This window comes from Monodelphis domestica, chromosome 4 (assembly GCF_027887165.1).
Source record: "Monodelphis domestica isolate mMonDom1 chromosome 4, mMonDom1.pri, whole genome shotgun sequence".
Taxonomy (NCBI): domain Eukaryota; kingdom Metazoa; phylum Chordata; class Mammalia; order Didelphimorphia; family Didelphidae; genus Monodelphis; species Monodelphis domestica.
In genome coordinates this window covers 79446228-79463654 of record NC_077230.1, presented here as the reverse complement: position 1 = coordinate 79463654, position 17427 = coordinate 79446228, and the positions used below count along the sequence as shown (strand labels likewise).

Below are 17427 nucleotides of genomic sequence, written 5' to 3'. Positions count from 1 at the left end.
AAATGTCTCATTGAAAACAGCTCACCTGAAAAATAGATCTCAGACAGATAATTTAAGAATTATCAGACTACCTGAAAATCATGTTGAAATATACCAGAATATCCATAGTGTCACTACACTTGGTAGCCAAAAACTGGAAACAGGCTGTTTATTGGATGAGGACTTAAAAAACCATTGTATATGAATGCAAAGAGCTATGCATTGCACCATAGAAAATGAATGTGAAGACTTCAGGGGAATGTGGGAAGACTTGTGTTAAATAATACAACATGAATAAAGTAGACCAAGAGAGGAGTATTTGAAGTGACTAAAAAAATGAAAATGAAAATGGTAACTAACAGGCAATTGAAATAAGAGATATTTTAAGGAAGGCTCTTTGTTCTAAAGATCAGCGTATGAAATGATTTCTTTCTTTTCAGTAGAGTTGAAGGATTTAAAAACATAAAATGTTGCTACAAGAGTTAGTTTTTCTAAGAGGGCTATTGGTCTCTTTTTGCCTAATTGATTTTCTTTGTAACTGTATTGATGTCTATGTATATTGTAGATTGGGAAATATCTATGATTTAAGAAAAAAAATAAAAAGGCATCATTTAAAAGATGGGAAAAGATGATGTAAACAGTCAAGCCTTGACACTCAAATAGAGTGAATGAAACCTCATTGCCTCTATCACCGTTGTGCATATGCTTTTTGAGATGCACTGGAATTGAGTTGTCCATGATCAAACTACAGAGGCAGAAATAGTTCATTTTGCTGAACTTTCTACTCAAGTTATTCTACCTCTGTCCTGATTTATCCATAACATCTAGCTCTTCTGTCTATTGAAGTCTTTCTCAGTGGCTTCAAGATAAATACTCTTTTGAGGGAATTGGGAGGGGGAGGAGGTTGGTACTTTGCCCTGAAAAACCTGCCATAAATGGCTATATTCAGCCTCTCTCACCTCTCTTCCCTCCCTTGGTGTTCATTGAAAGCACCCTTCATTCAGGATTGGCCTCTCTCCATGCCTTATGTGATCCAGAAGCTGCAATGGTCCTTTCTCAGCCATGACTGTTCTTCCTTGTTGTGGGATCCTTTAAAAAGAGAAAGGGAGGAAAGAAAGAAAGAAATAAAAGAAAAAAACACACAGAAACCTCTACAGTGGGAAAGCCTGAAGCTGCAACACAAATACTGATTATTCCCGTCAAGGTTTAGCTGCCGTTGCTAAGTTACTGGCCTGTTCTGAAAAACCTTGAAGTATGGGGCACATTAGGAGCTCGTTAGGTCCTGGTGACTTGCGGTAAATGTACAATTTGTCTCAGTGCTAAACACACTTCTAAAATAACAATAATAAAAAAAACCCACGTAGTTAAAAAAAAAATTCGTGACCTTTCTCTCTCTTGTTTGGTTTCTACTCCCCCTCACCCAGTATCTCCCAATCTGATGTTATTACGAATGCTGGACTATTGGAAAAATAAACAGAGGCATTTTATAAAGGATACGGAACAAGATTTATTAGCTTTAAGTCTGTGGCATTTAATGAAGGTGCTCTCAGAGAGCACCACGCCAGGGTTGAGGGAAAATAAGGGAAGGCTCAGTAATAATTGTTTACAATGCAAGCTGCGGGCTATCAGCTCCCTCCCTAGGAGCATCTATGGCGGAGGTACAGAGCTGCGAGCCCTCCCTCCCGCAAGAACGTTCCTCCTCCCTTTCATTTTTCTAACCACGCTCATGTAGAGGACTCAGTCAATGTGTGTTGGATTCAGAGAGCTGTGTGTGTGTGTGTGTGTGTGTGTGTTGGAGGGCGGACCTAGTGATTTTTCCTTGATTTACATGTTGTTGATGTATGGGGTGGCATGGAACCCGAGTGGATGTAAAGGTCTCGCCATTACGCTACCACCTGGGGCCCTTCTTGAGCAGGTATAATTTTGCTTTCCTTTCCTCTTCAGGTGCTATTGGTGACACAAGGGCTGGTGTGGGTGTCGAGTAGTACAGTGAGCCCACCACCTTCGGCTTGTCCTAGGGCCTGGGCAATAGGATAGTTGGCTGCGTGGTAGTGTGAGGCAGGCAGTGAGGACTAAGGAAGTTAGAAAAGCCAAAGAGGGAACGAGAGAGGACACCTGGGTGCTCTCTGCAGCCATTGCTGAAGAGTGGAAGGAATAGACAGTGGATTGCGCTGAGAATCCCTGAGAACGGAAAAGATCTATTTCCTAAAATAATCTTGGGCATATAAAAAGCTAATTTTATTTGGGAGGGTGGTTGGGCAGGTAAAAATCATAGGATCACTGGATATTGAAATTAGAGTTGGGAAAAAAACCTTTATTCAACCCCTTTACTTTACAGATAAGGAAACTGAGGCTCAGAGAGCCTATATGACTTGGCTAAGTTCATACAAATCTCAGTAATTGGAAGGATGGTGAACCTGTACAAGGGGAAAATGCCAAATTTCCACTTCCTAGCACTTTGCCAAGTGGCACATGATACTAATCTGATATCTGTGGTGAGCCAACACTTATGGATTTTAGACAACTTCCGCAGAAGTTTAAATTTGAACTGCTTTCAAAAGGATAATTTCCTTTTTTCTTAGTCCAAAACAGAAGTCTGTTGATTTTTGCTTAAATCAACAGTAATTCTAGATACAACTCTTTCCTCATTAGAGGGAATCCCTTTAGCCCAGATTTTCATTTTCCTATTAAAGGTATCAATCATTCTGAAGGTCTGGCGCTTACTACTAATGAAGTCATCCCCCCTCCCCTTCTCTCCTCTCAGGCTGTTCCTCTATTTTTCTCTGTACCTGAAGCTTCTTTTTGCTTATGCACCCTTTCAGAATTGTAATCTGGCTTCTATCCAGTCATCAGTTACATACTTATATCTCTTCCCCCCTCCCCATCTCCTTTTCTACTCTTTCTGCTGATATACTTCCTTTCGAGGCACATCTTGAATTGGAATGTATTCAAAAGCTAAAGCTATCTCCTGTTTCCACTGAAGAAAAAGCCTCTCTTTTCAAAGAAGAAAGCAGACCATAATGCCTTAGAAACTATAAGGTACCATATTCTATCTTGAAGTTCCTAGCTCCTCAGTTAGATCCTTTTGTATTTTCTCCATGGACCTCTGGAATATAAAGAATTGCATTAATTTGAAATTGATATTAATACTCTTCAATTTTATCCGAATGGGAATGAACTTATGATTTCATTGGTTTAGGAAATTCCAAAGTATGGAAATATCTTTCTAACCAAGCTGGTTGGTGCTTTTTCTGCAACTTATAATCTTAGAAAATTGCCTAGAACTGAGATTTTAAGTTCCTTGATCTAAACATCAAAGTCATGACCTTGAATCTAGGTCCTTTCAGCTCCAAGGTCGGCTCTCTATTAATTCTTGCTGCCTCTATATTTATTGATATCAAAATAAAATGCTGATATTGAATCAGTAGCTTATGAGCCAGAAGTCAGATTTATGTCATGCTAATAGGCACTGGTCTTTGTACTACATAATTTACCATGTTATATCATAACAGAGTTGTAACTAGCATGGGGCAAAAGGAGCTTTGTCCCAGGGTGTTGTCACAAGGGCATACTTCTTTCTCTGTGCAACCACTGTCACTTCATGTTATTTTAAAAGTTCATTTTCTAGGGTTCCTGCCTCTCCTTTCTGTGTCAAATGTAAAGGAGAGAGGATTCTTTTTTTTTTTGCCCTTGCAATATTTCCCCCCACCTCAGGTGAATTTGCCCCAAAGAATTTCAGTTTATTGTGGCTTGGGATCATAATAGCATGACAGATGACTCTTCAGGGATAAATCTCTTCCTTGTTCCTGAAAAAGCTACAATCAGCAAACATGTTGGTGTGAAAATCCAGCTATCCATCCATCAACTAACATTAAAGTTCCTACTATGTATGAGGCATTGTGCTAACCACTAAATATAGAACAGAAATAGATAACTAAGTAGAGAATTAAAGTAAATTGATTTGAACATATTTATATGAAGATCATGTAACTCAGAACCAGAATATACATCAGTCTAACTGTTATGAGTAATTAGATAGTCCATGGCTTAATGATTGGCATATGCAACCTGGAAAACCCTTTGGTGCACACAGGCAAAGAAATAAATTTGATAGCAGGTGCCATACATTTGTTAAAAAGTTCTAAGTGGTTGTAACACATAAATTTATATGTCTAATTCATAAACATCACAGGTAAATCTATTTTCATGATTATGACATAACGTTCAGCAATATGGGCTAGAATTGTTTTGGTGAACCTATAGCACACGTGCCAGAGGGGCTGCTCTCCCCTTTTCCACCACACCTGAGGGAATTTCTCATATCACCTGCTCCTCTGCTCAGCAGCCCAGTGGGAGCACTTCCTCCCTTCCCTGTCTTCCCTGTAAGGCAAGGGACTCTCATGAAATGCACAGGTTGCCGTTTGGGCACTCAATCTCTAAAAGGTTCACCATTGTACATTAAGGCTTCAGAAATGGAGAAGATAGGGTACACCAACCAAAAGGGACCTTAAGAGAACTAGTAATAGGTCTTGATTAGTGTGAAAAATGGATTCCATGAAGTAGTTGTATTGCTCAGACCTTTACTGCATATTTCCATTAGACTGGAACCAATGACCATATTTTACATAATTATCATTTTGAATAATGCAAATTTGATGTGGGGGATCACTTCAAGGGATGTAATCTAACTTCACTTTACAGATAAGGAAATGGAATCCCCTAAGATGAATATTCTTGGAAAGATATTAGTATTTATATTATTTACAAATTACTTTTTATCTCAGTCTTATGATGTAAGGTTCTAGAAATCTCAGCATCCCTATTCTATTAAGCAGAGAGTTTAAATGACTTGTAAAAGCTCTTAAAAAGCATGGCTTTAATTCAATTCTGCTAATTTTGTCTAGTTTCTTTTCTCCCAAACTATATACACTACACTTTCATTATGACATGTCATATTACAAACATATTAATTATTCACTATGTTCAAACTAATTTGGTGATGTACTAGGATGAACCTGGCTAGTGGGGAATACTTTCCTTATAGGAAAATAGTTGGGGATGTGAAGGATCATGGAATCGTACATATTGGACTAAAGGAGACTTCAGAGGTCATCTGGTACTACCTCTGCATTTTACATGTGAGGAAATTGAGATGCAAAAATATCAAGTGAAATGTTCAAGGTTATACAAATATCAAGTAGAGCTCAAATTTGAAGCCAGATCCTCTGACCACAAATTCAACACTTTTTTTTTTTTCCAACTATGATTTGACTCCTCCTTGGAAGCTGGTTTTCCAATTTGGACTGTGATGTTAGAAAGTGAAGATTGCTCCTTGACTCAGTTTTTCCAGGACCATACCATGCTTATTTCTTTTTGTATAATTTTTTTTAAACCCTTACCTTCCATCTTGGAGTCAATGCTGTGTATTGGCTCCAAGGCAGAAGAGTGATAAGGGCTAGGCAATGGGGGTCAAGTGACTTGCCCAGGGTCACATAGCTGGGAAGTGTCTGAGGCCTGATTTGAACCCAGGACCTCCCATCTCTGGACTTGGCCCTGAATCCACTGAGCTACCCAGCTGCCCCCCTCTTTTTGTATAATTTAATACTATGCACAATTTAAAAAAGCCACCAAAATATATTCAAAGTGTCCCCGTGGTTTCACTGTGTGTTGATATCTTTTAATAGCATAGTGGTATTCTTATGAAGTCTCAGGAATTCAGAACCACATGGTAAAGTGCTAAAATGTGGCATTTAAAGCACTTCACAGTATGGTTCCTTTACCGTTCCTTTCTTTTTTCATCTTCTCCTGCTTCTTCTACTCTCCAGTGAACCCTACCTGCTAGTTGTTCCCAATAGTGGATATCTCCTCTTCTATCTCTGTACCTTGTCTGAAATGTATTCCCTCTTTACGTCTCCTAGAATTCCTCCCTATTGTTTTAGAGCATAGTTGAGTGTTGGGGGGGAGGACCTCCTAAAAGAGGCTTTTTCAGTTTTTCCCAGGTGTTAGCTTACTCCCCCTCTTGAAATTATCTTCTATGAATTTCTGTATATTTTGTTTTTATTTTTCAATAAATTTGTTATTATCACACCTCACCCATTCCAAACACATATACATACATATGCAAACACATCAACTAGTATGAAAACTCCTTGAGGGGAGGAACTGCTATGCCTTTTTTCTTTCTTTCTTTTTTTTTTTGGTCTTTGAATTCCCATGTCATCCAGTACCTTACACGTTTTAAGTACTTAATACGTTTGCCAAATTAAACTCAAACTGTAGCATTTTTTTTTTCGGGGGGGGGGGGAGCAATTATTTAAAGAAAAAACCAAATGACCCTTATTATGCATCTTAGGATCAAAACTGTATATAGATTCTGAGGCAGAAGAGCAGGAAAGGCTAGGCAATGGGGATTAAGTGACTTGCCCAGTATTACACAAATAGGAAGTCTCTGTAGCTTGATTAAACCCAAGATCTCCTGTTTCTGGACATGGCTTCCAATACAGAGCCATCTAGTTACCCCTCTTCCCCTTTTCACTATATGTGAACTCATTCATGGAAGGTGGTATCATCTTTGAGGGGCATCATGCCATACTTCATAGGGCACTGGGTGTGAAATCAGGAATACCTGCATTAAATCCTACCAGCACTTAGTAGCTATGGGATACCAAGTAAGTCACTTTGTGCCTCCTTCAGTTGGTTGGTTGTGGTCCTCCATATTTGTAGAGGACCAAAAGGACATCACTATGTTGCAGCCAGGGTACATACAGTGTGTTGGTTTATGGCTGACTGGACCACTAGGGGCTAGGAAGGTCTGGTACAAAGAGCACATGAACATTTTGGGTGCCGATACCTCTAAATTTGTGCATTTAGCATTTCTTTTGAGCTACCGCTGTTCTACTTTGCCTTCTTCGATGCTGGCGCGATCCAGTGTCTTCCATGCCTTACAACCCGCACCACAATTCTTCAGAGAGACCTTTAGAGAGTCCTTTTATTGTGTTTTCTGACCTCTGCTGGCTTGTGTCCATTCGTTTATCTGGAACCGAGAGGGTGGGACTCGATGGCCGCTAAGGTCTTGTAAAACTTTCAGTTTAGGATTCTATGACACTTCATGAGACCTGAACCAGCAAGCGATCTTGGAATCATTTGGTCGATCCTTCTCTCTTTAGAGGTTAGAAAGTGGGAGAGGCTCAAAGTGGTCAAAATGATTTGCCCACAGAAATAAAGGTATTAAAAAGCAAAACAGGGCTTTTAACTAGAAGTTCAGTTTTATTTCCACCACCCCAGTAGCTCTCCCGTTTGCCGTACCTCTGGGCTTCTGGTTTCAGGCAGTCCATTTTACTTCCGCACTCCCATAAACTCTGCCCTCCTACCACATTAAATGGACAGCTTGACAAGTCCTTGATAGGTGCTTGTCAATGAGTGGGCGAACGCTGCCATCTAGTGGCCTCTCTAGGCTTCTGCTTGCCTTCCTGCAAGAGAATTCTACTCGGAGCTTTAGTGCCAGAACTTCTCTGGGAAAGAGCTTGTTTTCAATTAATTAGCATTGCAGGTGAAGGGCTTCTCATTTTCACATCAACATTACGGCACGCTGTGCTAAACGTTGGAAATGTCCATTGCTAAGAGTGTCAGGGAGAAGTGAGGACAGCTGTGTGTGCCCGTGCATGCACATGAGTCCTGCTTCAGAGAGGAGAAAGGAGAAGACTGAAGGGGGAAAAGCATTGACCACAATAAAATGATAATAACAACAAGATGTTGAACTAGTGCACGACACAGTGACAAATCGCCCAGAACTGGGATTAGGAGGGGAAAGAGGCAGAGAGAAAAGTCAAATGGGATGAAGAGGGTAGAGGCAATGACATTGGCAGGCAGAGTGGGAGTGAGATAATCTTTCATTCTCACATCTACAGAGGAGTTCCCGTCCTTACTGGGCTGGGGGTAGAGGGGCAGGAAAGGGAATGCAGCCAGTTGCACCTGCTTTTCATAGTCTTAATTCCAAGGGATCAACATTTTTGGGGGCCAAGAGCTTTTTTAAAGATGTGAAATTCGGAGGTTTCAACAGAGGGCTATGCTGTGCTTCATTAGTTTTCATGTGTATAATTCATGAATGGAAGATAGACAGATGTTCAGGTTCAGCTATTATTAAGTCTGTCTAAAGGGACTGAAAATTCTTTATAATCTGAATGAATTGCTTTGAGAAATTGTACAGGGATTATTGAAATGTGCCCTTTGTTTGTGAAGGTGCCTACTAGAGATTTTTCTTGGGGCTAGTCTTGCACTGTATTAACAAGTGGAATTGGGAATATCATTTCTCTCCTCTTTTGCCTCTCTTCTTCTGTCTTGCTAGTTTTCTTTTAAAAGCCTATCATTTTGTTTTGCTGGTTTGGAAGAAATATACACCTCCCCCCCCCCAAAAAAAAAATTTCCCCTGACACTACTATTCACTTCTCTCTTCTCTCATCTCTCTGTCTCTGCCTCTGTCTCATTCTGTCTGTCTCTGTCTCTGTTTCTGTCTCTCCCTCTGGCTCTAACTCTTTCTGACTCTCTCCCTCTCTCTCTGTCTCTCTCTTATTTTGTCTCTGTCTCTGCCTCTTTCTCATCTGCTATCATTAGTCATCCCCTCTGTGTTCTTGCAAGATCATTTCTTCCTGAACAGATAAATAACAAGGAATGCTTTTGCCTTGTGTAAAAACAAGAAGAGACAAAGTGGACCATATGGTCAATAGGACCATAAATTTACAGTGAGAAGAGAACTTGGAAGCCAGCAAGACCTTCATCTCCCTCATTTTACAGATGAAGAAATTGAGGCAAGGTAGCTCAAGTGACTTTTCCACCATCATAAAACTAGAAAATATCTAAGACAGGACACTCGCAGGTACTCTAACTCAAAACTTGTTTGTGTATGCAGCTATGCCCATTAAGTAGTAAATCCTATCCTTATCCTACTAGGTGGAAGGAGGAATATTCCCTACAAAAGCATAGAATCTGAGGGAATAGATTGGTTTAAAAGATGGTAGATACACTCAAAAATGACTGAATTGTAAAGGTGTATTGGAAAAAAGGAACTATACCTTACTATCATTACCCTCTACTCCCCCCACAAATTCTACACCCCTTCAGTCAAAAACATAGCCCCATTCACCTTGTGTTATTCATACATTACTTCCCAGGTGGCCCTTTCTGTTTTGTTTACCCTTTTCTCCTTAAACATTCTATCTACATAGACTTGACCTTAACCACTTCAGTACGCCTGCTTCCTTTCTATGAGCCTCCACCTTTTCACATTATGGGATACTGCCATGAAAGAGCTAGTTATACCCCAAATATCTGCCTGCTTTCCACAATTAAAGAGCTGGTAAGGGATTGAATCGAGGTAGAGATTAGCAACTTCCTCTTGTTCCTGTGGTTCTTCCTTATATCCTGCTTTACTTTCCCTCTGCTTCCTATCATAAAGCTCTAATGTTCCAAATAGCCCCACAGAGTCCTGGCATTTGGAATAATTTCCCACTGGACCAGATCAGGAATGCCTATCCTTTAGGGGAAGCATTAACAAAATCAAGCCCCAATGAACCTTTTTTTCCTAGTTCCTTCCACTCTGATGCCTCCACTAATGGGCCTGCTGCTGTTGCTTCCTCTCTGCTAGTTGTGTGTGTGCTATCTTCTTATAAGTTTCAATCAGTCTACTGTCCTCTGTACTCTTTCAGCTCTGGCACCAGTTCACTCACTTCACTGAATCTGACTGCCCGGAATAAATGCCAACTTGTTTGTTTCAATGAATGTATCTCCCATCTTGCTACATTGCATTTCACCCTTAAGAAACAAATATCCAATAGGGCTTCCTTACATCATTTGTGGCACATCCTGTCAATCAGCCATTTAAAGCCCCAGGTGAGCCAGAGGGCTCTTGCATCTCTGGACTACAGCAAGATGAGCAGACAATGTTGACAGTGGGCAGTGCGGCAGTCAGAATGAGAATCATTCATCTTTTTTTCCATAGGCAGCCAGGGGGACTGAAGTGGGGGAGACAGGGGTAGAAAGGTTACAGACTCTAGCATTTCCTAGGGAGCTGCAGAAAGAATGAAGGAGCTGGGGACTTAAGAGGGCAGTGACAGGGTTGAGGGCTGGGTCAGGCTCTGTTCTCTCCTCTGGCAGTCCTCACATGGCAATCTGAAGCTTGTCAAATTCAAATTCCATCTGGTTAAATAGAATTGAGGCTTCTGTTTGGGTTTGCAAAGGTAGGCTGTTTACCTAAATGCTACTGTCCAGGCTTATGAGAGTGAGATGGCCATCTTACCGGCTTCTTCTACTTACACCTCTTAGAACTGCAAACAATGGTGCATCCCTGGTGTGGTGGGGGAGTAAGTTCAGAGCTGGCCTCCAGATCAAAAAGATCTGGGCTCAACTCACATCCCTGACATGTATGGGACTTAGACAAATCACTCAACCTCTCAGTCACAGAGACACAACTCTCTTAGACCATAAATTGCAAAGAAAGTGCTGACCAGTACAGCAGAGAGAATTTCCTTAAAAGTGAGTCCACTGTACTAGCAAAATTATAAGTGCTCTCCGTAGTCTATTGAAGATTATAGATTTCTTCTTTTAAAAACAAAACAGCAACAACCCTTGCTTTCCATCTTAGAATCAATATTGCGTATTGGTTCTATAAGTGGGGAAAGGGGTTAATTTTAAAAGGGTTGGATTGGATAATTTAAGAGTGTGATCACCAGGAATTTAATTTATTCCAAAGAGATTTATTTATAATTTATTTACAAAATGTAGAAAGAGTGAAGTAAGAAAATCAGAGAGAGGATAAGGTAAGATATCTAAGTCTCTCTCAAGAGGCAAGTCTCCCTGAGGTTAGTTGTTTATTTATTTTTTTGTTTTGTTTTGTTTTTCCAGAAAAATCCAGCAGTTAAGAGTCAGATTTTCACTCACCACATGTCTGTTCAAAGGGAAGAGATTTTAGAACAGCCTCATCAGGAACAGAGTCTCAGGTCTAGCCTCCACTCCAAAGAATGAAGAATTGTCTCCAGTCTCTACTTCCAAAGAATGAAGAACTCTCCCTCACAGGAAGTGACAGCTCCTTTTAAAGATTTTTCTTTTGTGTTACTTCCTGTGCTCAGGGGCAATTAATTTAATTCTGATTCATTATCCACTATTGCACATGTGGGTCATAGACCTCCCACTTAATGATTAATTTTGATGATTAGATCTAAAAATGGGCAGATCTCCATACTCAACTTTTAAGTAGGGTACACTTTTGGTCATTACATCTAAAAATAGGCAGGGGTTACAATTTTAATCTTCATAATCCCCCCTGATGATCATTGAGAGACTAGTCTCCCCATTGATCATTTAATGTAATCATCTTGTACCCCTAAAATTTCTAACTACAGATTTATACAATATTTAACCTTCTAAGAGGAAACTACAATAGTCAGAGATAAGAGGAAAATAGAAGAGAGAAAAAGCAAAACCAACATTTTACTAGGCACATTGACAAAAAGCAAATTAGGGGACAGTCCCCTTTGGCATAAAATTATACATTTATAATAAATGTTCAACTCCCTTCAGTTCAACCAATTGTGCCCAAAAGTTCATTCTGGATCTTCTTGATGCAGTGTTAGTTTCTCCAGACATCTTTCTCCAAATAGTTCATTCTCTGGATTCAAGGAAGGAGTTAGAAAACTTCTTTTCATGAAATTTTTCCCAAACAAAATTTTAAGTCTCGGATTTTTTATAAAAATACAATACAATCCTCCCTGAAGATGGTGTTCACTAACACCCAGGTCAACTCAAAAGTGGTTGAATTATGGGGTGTATAAGTCAATTATCAAAAGAAAAACCAAAAATATAAAAGAAAAATAAATAGAAGAAAAATTCAAACTTTGGGAGAAAGAAAAAATTCAAAATCAGAATCAAAATATCAAAAACCACATATATAAAATTTTTGAAGAAAACAAGATTAATTTCTAACAGGCCCTTGTATTAGGGTCCAATTAAAGTAAATTTCTGTCTCACAAATCTGTAGGGAAAAATGCAGTAATATTGTATTTAGCAATTATAATATACAGAAAGTTGCCACATATAAGAGAGAAAAAGGGACTAGATTTTTTTGTAAAAGGGAAGTGTTATTCCCTGGTCTGATCTTTCCTCATTTCTCAGGGATAGGGGAGCCAGAACAACCTGGTAGGCACTTTCATAGAAATTATTTCATAAGGAATGTGGCTCAAGGAGTCCTGCATCTTAACAAATGTCAAGCATTGCAACCTCAGGTCTCATACTAGGTTCAGTTCCTTTCATATTGGCATAGAAGTTCATCAATCCCACCTGGTTTGGTTTCTTTTTTGACCTTTGTGCTCTTTTTTGGCACTATTCAGGTTAAGTCTGTGCTTCTATGACACTGTAGAGAGAAAGTCTGTCCTTTTTTTTTTTAATCCCATTTCCTTGAATCAGACACAAACATTAATAACAGTCCCAAAATATTTATCAATAAGTGGCAGGTTTCCATAGCCTAAAGCTTTTGGGTATGCATTTATATGCTAGGCAAATGGGCATCTAGCTTATTCTTTTGCAAAAAAAATAGTTAAAAGACAATCTTGATACTGGTGACATGTGTGCTTCAAATGTAAAAAATGAGAGAAAAATAAAATGCTGTATGGCACATGTAGGAAGAAAAAATGTTTAAAATGTGTATTTTTTACAGTCTTAGGGGTACTGTATTCAAAAATCTGTTTTTTCTTCTTTGCTACTATTTGGAGGAGAGACAAAACTGAAAAGGTTTAATTAATATCAACAAAATCAATAGAGTCTAAGAGGCACCACCTTCTGCCCCACGTGGAGGGGCAGTAGCACCCTGAGTATGTTTTGGATGAACTCCACTGAAGTTAAAATGTTGTGGGGTTAGTTGGTTTGAGTTATAATTTTCCCAATTTCTATTCCTAGAATTTTCATTCCTAAAGTTGTGATTCCTATGATCATTATTTCTATCATTTCTAAAGTTGTGATTCTTATAATCATTATTATAGTCATTTCTATAGTTATTATTTCTTTAGTTATTAAACTGCATATTATTTCTGATTGCCTTGAATAAATTTCTGCAGGGCATCATTTTGTGGCCCTTCTTCTCACAGAAGTGGCAGGTAATGAATCAATAGTTAGATTCTCAGAGAGGGGCAAGGGCCATTGGTTTAGTATCATGCCCTTTTTCCTGTTTATCAATTCTATTTCTTAAATATTTCGATTCTTTCCAAATTATCTCCATGAAATCATTAGTCTCTTCCTCTTTTTCTTTGTTGCCTTTTGAAACAAAAATAGCAGTTTTCCTCAATTCATCAAGATCTATCTCAGGCCACCTTGGGCAATGAGTCCTAAAATAATCCCTGACCACTTTGCAAGAGTTATTGACAAAGTGTCTTCTAATTTGTCTTATGTAATTTTCTTTAGAAAGATCAAAATCTAGGTACCAACCCTCAAATTCAATAAGCCTATCCATGAATCTGAAGAGTGTCTCATCATCTTTTTGCTTAAGTTTTTAAAATTCTGTCCATTTATCTGTGTTTTCAGAGCACTTTCTCATTGCAGTTAGAATGGCTTCCCTACAATGATATAATTGTAAATAATCTTCAGAGTTGTTATAATCCCATCTGGGATGCTGAGATGGCCAGTGTGCTTCATTGTGTCCCTGGACTTTATTAACATGAGAAATTATTTTATTTTTCTCACATTTCATTAGAAAAGCCTGGAGTATGTTTTCAACATCTTTGTATGATGCATTATACTGAAAAAATGTCAGCCATCTTTTTCATTACCACAAAGGGATCTTTTTCATATGTGGGTACATTTTGTGTCAATTCATTTATGTCTTAGGGAGTAAAAAGTATATGGTGTCTTAGGGCAATCACATCCCCATTGTGTCCTATTTTGGGCACTTTCCTTAAGGGGAAAAGAAATTTAATTGAATTAGGTAATGGTGAGTCAGCTTGGGGAGGAACAGTTTTGTTAGAAGGACAAGATTTCCTCAGGGCTGGAATTGGACAGGGGGAGGGAGAAAGAACAGGAGAAGATGGGATTTCAGGAGAAGGATCAGGGGAAGTAAGGTCAGTCAAGAGTTGCAGAGCATGAGAGAGGTAGTTCTGAAGCTGAGATATAGGAGAGGGGTCTTCCATCTCTATTTTGGGGGTAGGATTTTCCTCTCTTAGTGGTTCAGGAACCAGCTTGTGAAAACCAGATATGTTTTGGATGGGGTCAGTATTTGCCATTTGACCATGTAAGAAGCATTTGATATTGTCCAATTGGATTTGTGTGTCTGCCTGCATTTCAGCTTAAATTTTTCACATGGTAGCATTTCTTGTCACAATAATTAGGAATAGAAAAATAAAATTACTTAAGAACATAAGGAATAGGAAACATTCTGAAACCTTTAAGGTTCCTAATTGTGCAAAATTCAGAAAACTTTCATGTAGAATAGTATCTATTTTTAAAAATTATATATATATATATATAATTTGTTAAATTACTTATAATTCTAGTTTTAGTTAATAAATGGTGCTACTGGGTAGGGGTTAAATTTAGGGTGTAAAAATTAAAGGTAAGGGTGTGGTCCCCTTAAGGATATCACACCTTGATTTGATTAACTCCTTGGTTTGAATGTGGGAGAGGATTAACTCCTTTTGTTGTAGGCTAAGTATAGGAGGGGCAAAAGGAAGCAGCTGATTTCCTCAGGGTGAAAATTACAGAACTACCACAGTGCTTCCAGGAAGCCGCTTCTGAGTTGCTTTTCTGAGTTGGCCATGTGTCAAAACAGTTTTTATAAATTATTATTTTTTTTACCTTATTTGGGCTGTGAAAGCCTCTTAGGGTGAAGAGGACCAGTTTATTTTTTGTTGTTGTTGTTGTTGTTCTTATTTTAATACTACTCTTCCTAACTGATTACTTCAGGTTTTACTTCTCACTTAAGTTAATCCTGGAGACAGTGGCGTTTGGAAAAAAGAAAGATTTTTAGGAGTAAAAAAGGCTAAAACTTCATTAATTTTAGCTTAAGAATCACTCTTGCTAGTAAAAAAAACTCAACTGCAGTTTTGTTTAGTTTTATTTTCTCGGAGACTTTAGGCTGAGAGATGAAATTCTGTTTGAGCAGAGCAGGATTACTTTCTATCTTGAGAGGGAATGAAAAGTTTTCCCCAGGTTTTTTTTCCTAACAGCTAATTAAGAAACAGCCTATTTGCTGCGGTAAAGTAGCTGAAAGATAGACATCCTCCCCAATTGAAAAACCTGAGGGTCTGCTAATTGGTTTGTTTTGCAGGGGTGAGGGGCAGGGTTGGGAACAGTTTTCCCAGGTGAGGCCTCAGGACCTAGTCACTAAAATAAAAAATAAAAACAGCTGTGCTATATTTATTTTTAAGGAGAAAAAGAAAAAAAATTGAACTTACCTCTCCCAGCTATTAGACTCAAACAAGCTATTAAAAGCTGACTTAGGAATAGTCACAAAAATAAAGGAAAAGTTAAAAAAACAACAGAAAGATTGAGGGTATTTCATCACAACCATCATGGTCAGCCAAATGAAATGTATGGGGGGAAAGGGGTTAATTATAAAAGGGTTGGACTGGATTATTTAAGAATGTGGTCACCAGGAATTTAATTTATTCCAAAAAGATTTATTTATAATTTATATACAAAATGTAGAAAGAATGAATTAAGAAAATCAGAGAGAGGATAAGATAAGATATCTAAGTCTCTCTCAAGAGGTAAGTCTCTTCTGAGGTTATTATTATTATTATTTTTTTTTTTTCAGAAAATCCAGCAGTTAAGAGTCAGATTTTCACTCACCACATGTCAGTTCAAAGGAAGAGATTTTAGAACAGCCTTATCAGGAACAGGGTCTCAGGTCCAGCCTCCACTCCAAAGAATGAAGAAGTCTCCCTCACAGGAAGTGACAGCTCCTTTTAAAGATCCTTCTTTTCATCACTTCCTGTGTCTTCCCCTAATTTTATATTTATCAGTTACAGTTGAAGCTTTGTTTTAAGACTATCCAGAGGTAGTTAGTTTAATTTTGATTTATCACCCACTATTGCACACGTGGGTCACAGGACTCCCACTTAATGATTAAGTAGTATGTTTACACTTTTGGTGATTAGACCTAAAAATGGGCAGATCTCCGTACTCAGATTTTAAGTAGGGTATTTATACTTTTGGCTGTTAAATCTAAAAATAGGCAGGGGTTACTATTTTGATCTTCACAATCAGAGGAGAGTTAATTTTAATATTCACAGTTCCAAGGCAAAAGTGAGGCAAGGGCTAGGCAATGGGAGTTAAGTGACTTGCTCCAAACTAGGATGAATGCGATCAGATTTGAATCAAGGACCTCCCATTGTGAGACCTGGCATGGAATCTAATGAGTTGCCTAGCTGCCTCCTTACAGATTTTTTTTTAAAGAAGTTAGCTACACCAGACCTATCAGGGGCTTTGGAAATCATCTAGTCCAATGTTTTCATTAGACAAATGAAGAAACTGAGATCCAAAGATTTGCCTTGCAACATAGGCAATAAATGACATAGTCAAGATTCAAACCTAGTGCCTTTGACTTAATCCAGCCCCATTTCCATTGCTAGAGGAGCATTCCCCCCCCCCCCAAAAAAAAAGATGAGTCATTGTTTTAACAACCTCAGATTCTGGAAAGGAAATTTAAGCATTTAGGAATATTACTTTCATCTTTCTCTCTCCCTCTCTCTCTCTCTCTCTCTCTCTCTCTCTCTCTCTCTCTCTCTCTCTCTCTCTCTCTCTTTGTCTCTGTTTCTGTCTCTGTCTCTCTGTCTCTCTCTCCATTTCTTTCTTTCTCTCTTCCCTCCCTTCCTCTCTCTCCCTCCCTTAAATTTTGTATGTCCCAAAAAAACTTGTGAACTACCCATGCAATAAAATGTAAATAGCTGAACTCCAGCCCCTGACTCTGTGTGTGTTTGTGTGTTAGTGATGAGAAAAGAATCCTGATTGCAACTGGAAATTTACAGCTTGCAGGGAAGTCCACTATTTAAAATAATGTGCATGAAAATTTTCACAAGAAATTAGTGCAGTTATGTGAAGTCAGAATGATTGAAATATACAAATAATATGGAATACTGACAAAGGTATCTTATAAAATCTGACAAGTAGAATATGCAATTACACTCCAGTATTTCAATCCTCAGTAGGGATACATCCTTAACACAGATTTCAGCTCTTCTGTGCCTTTACATCCCATCTCCATGAGTTTTGGGGGTTCCCAAATGCATTAGTTGATGGCCACTTTCTCATGAGACCCTTCTAATTTGATCAGTCTTGTCCCCAGACAAAAAATATAAAAAGCAGTGCAACTCTCGATTCCCAATTCAAACCTTTCCTGACATAGCTTATGCTCTGTTGCCAATACTTTTGAAAATTCATAATCATCTCCTGGGCACCATGAAGTATCAGAGG

The 17427-nt window shown here is 38.6% G+C and overlaps 1 long non-coding RNA gene across 1 annotated transcript in view; it reads right to left on the bottom strand.

Annotated features, from left to right (window-relative positions):
* LOC103094716 (uncharacterized) overlaps positions 1 to 1141 on the bottom strand; it is a 45896-nt gene extending 44755 nt beyond the window's left edge. The window contains exon 1 of the long non-coding RNA XR_467190.2: positions 939 to 1141. This is a non-coding gene — a long non-coding RNA (uncharacterized LOC103094716). The remainder of the gene's footprint in view (positions 1 to 938) is intronic.
* Positions 1142 to 17427: the final 16286 nt, after the last annotated feature.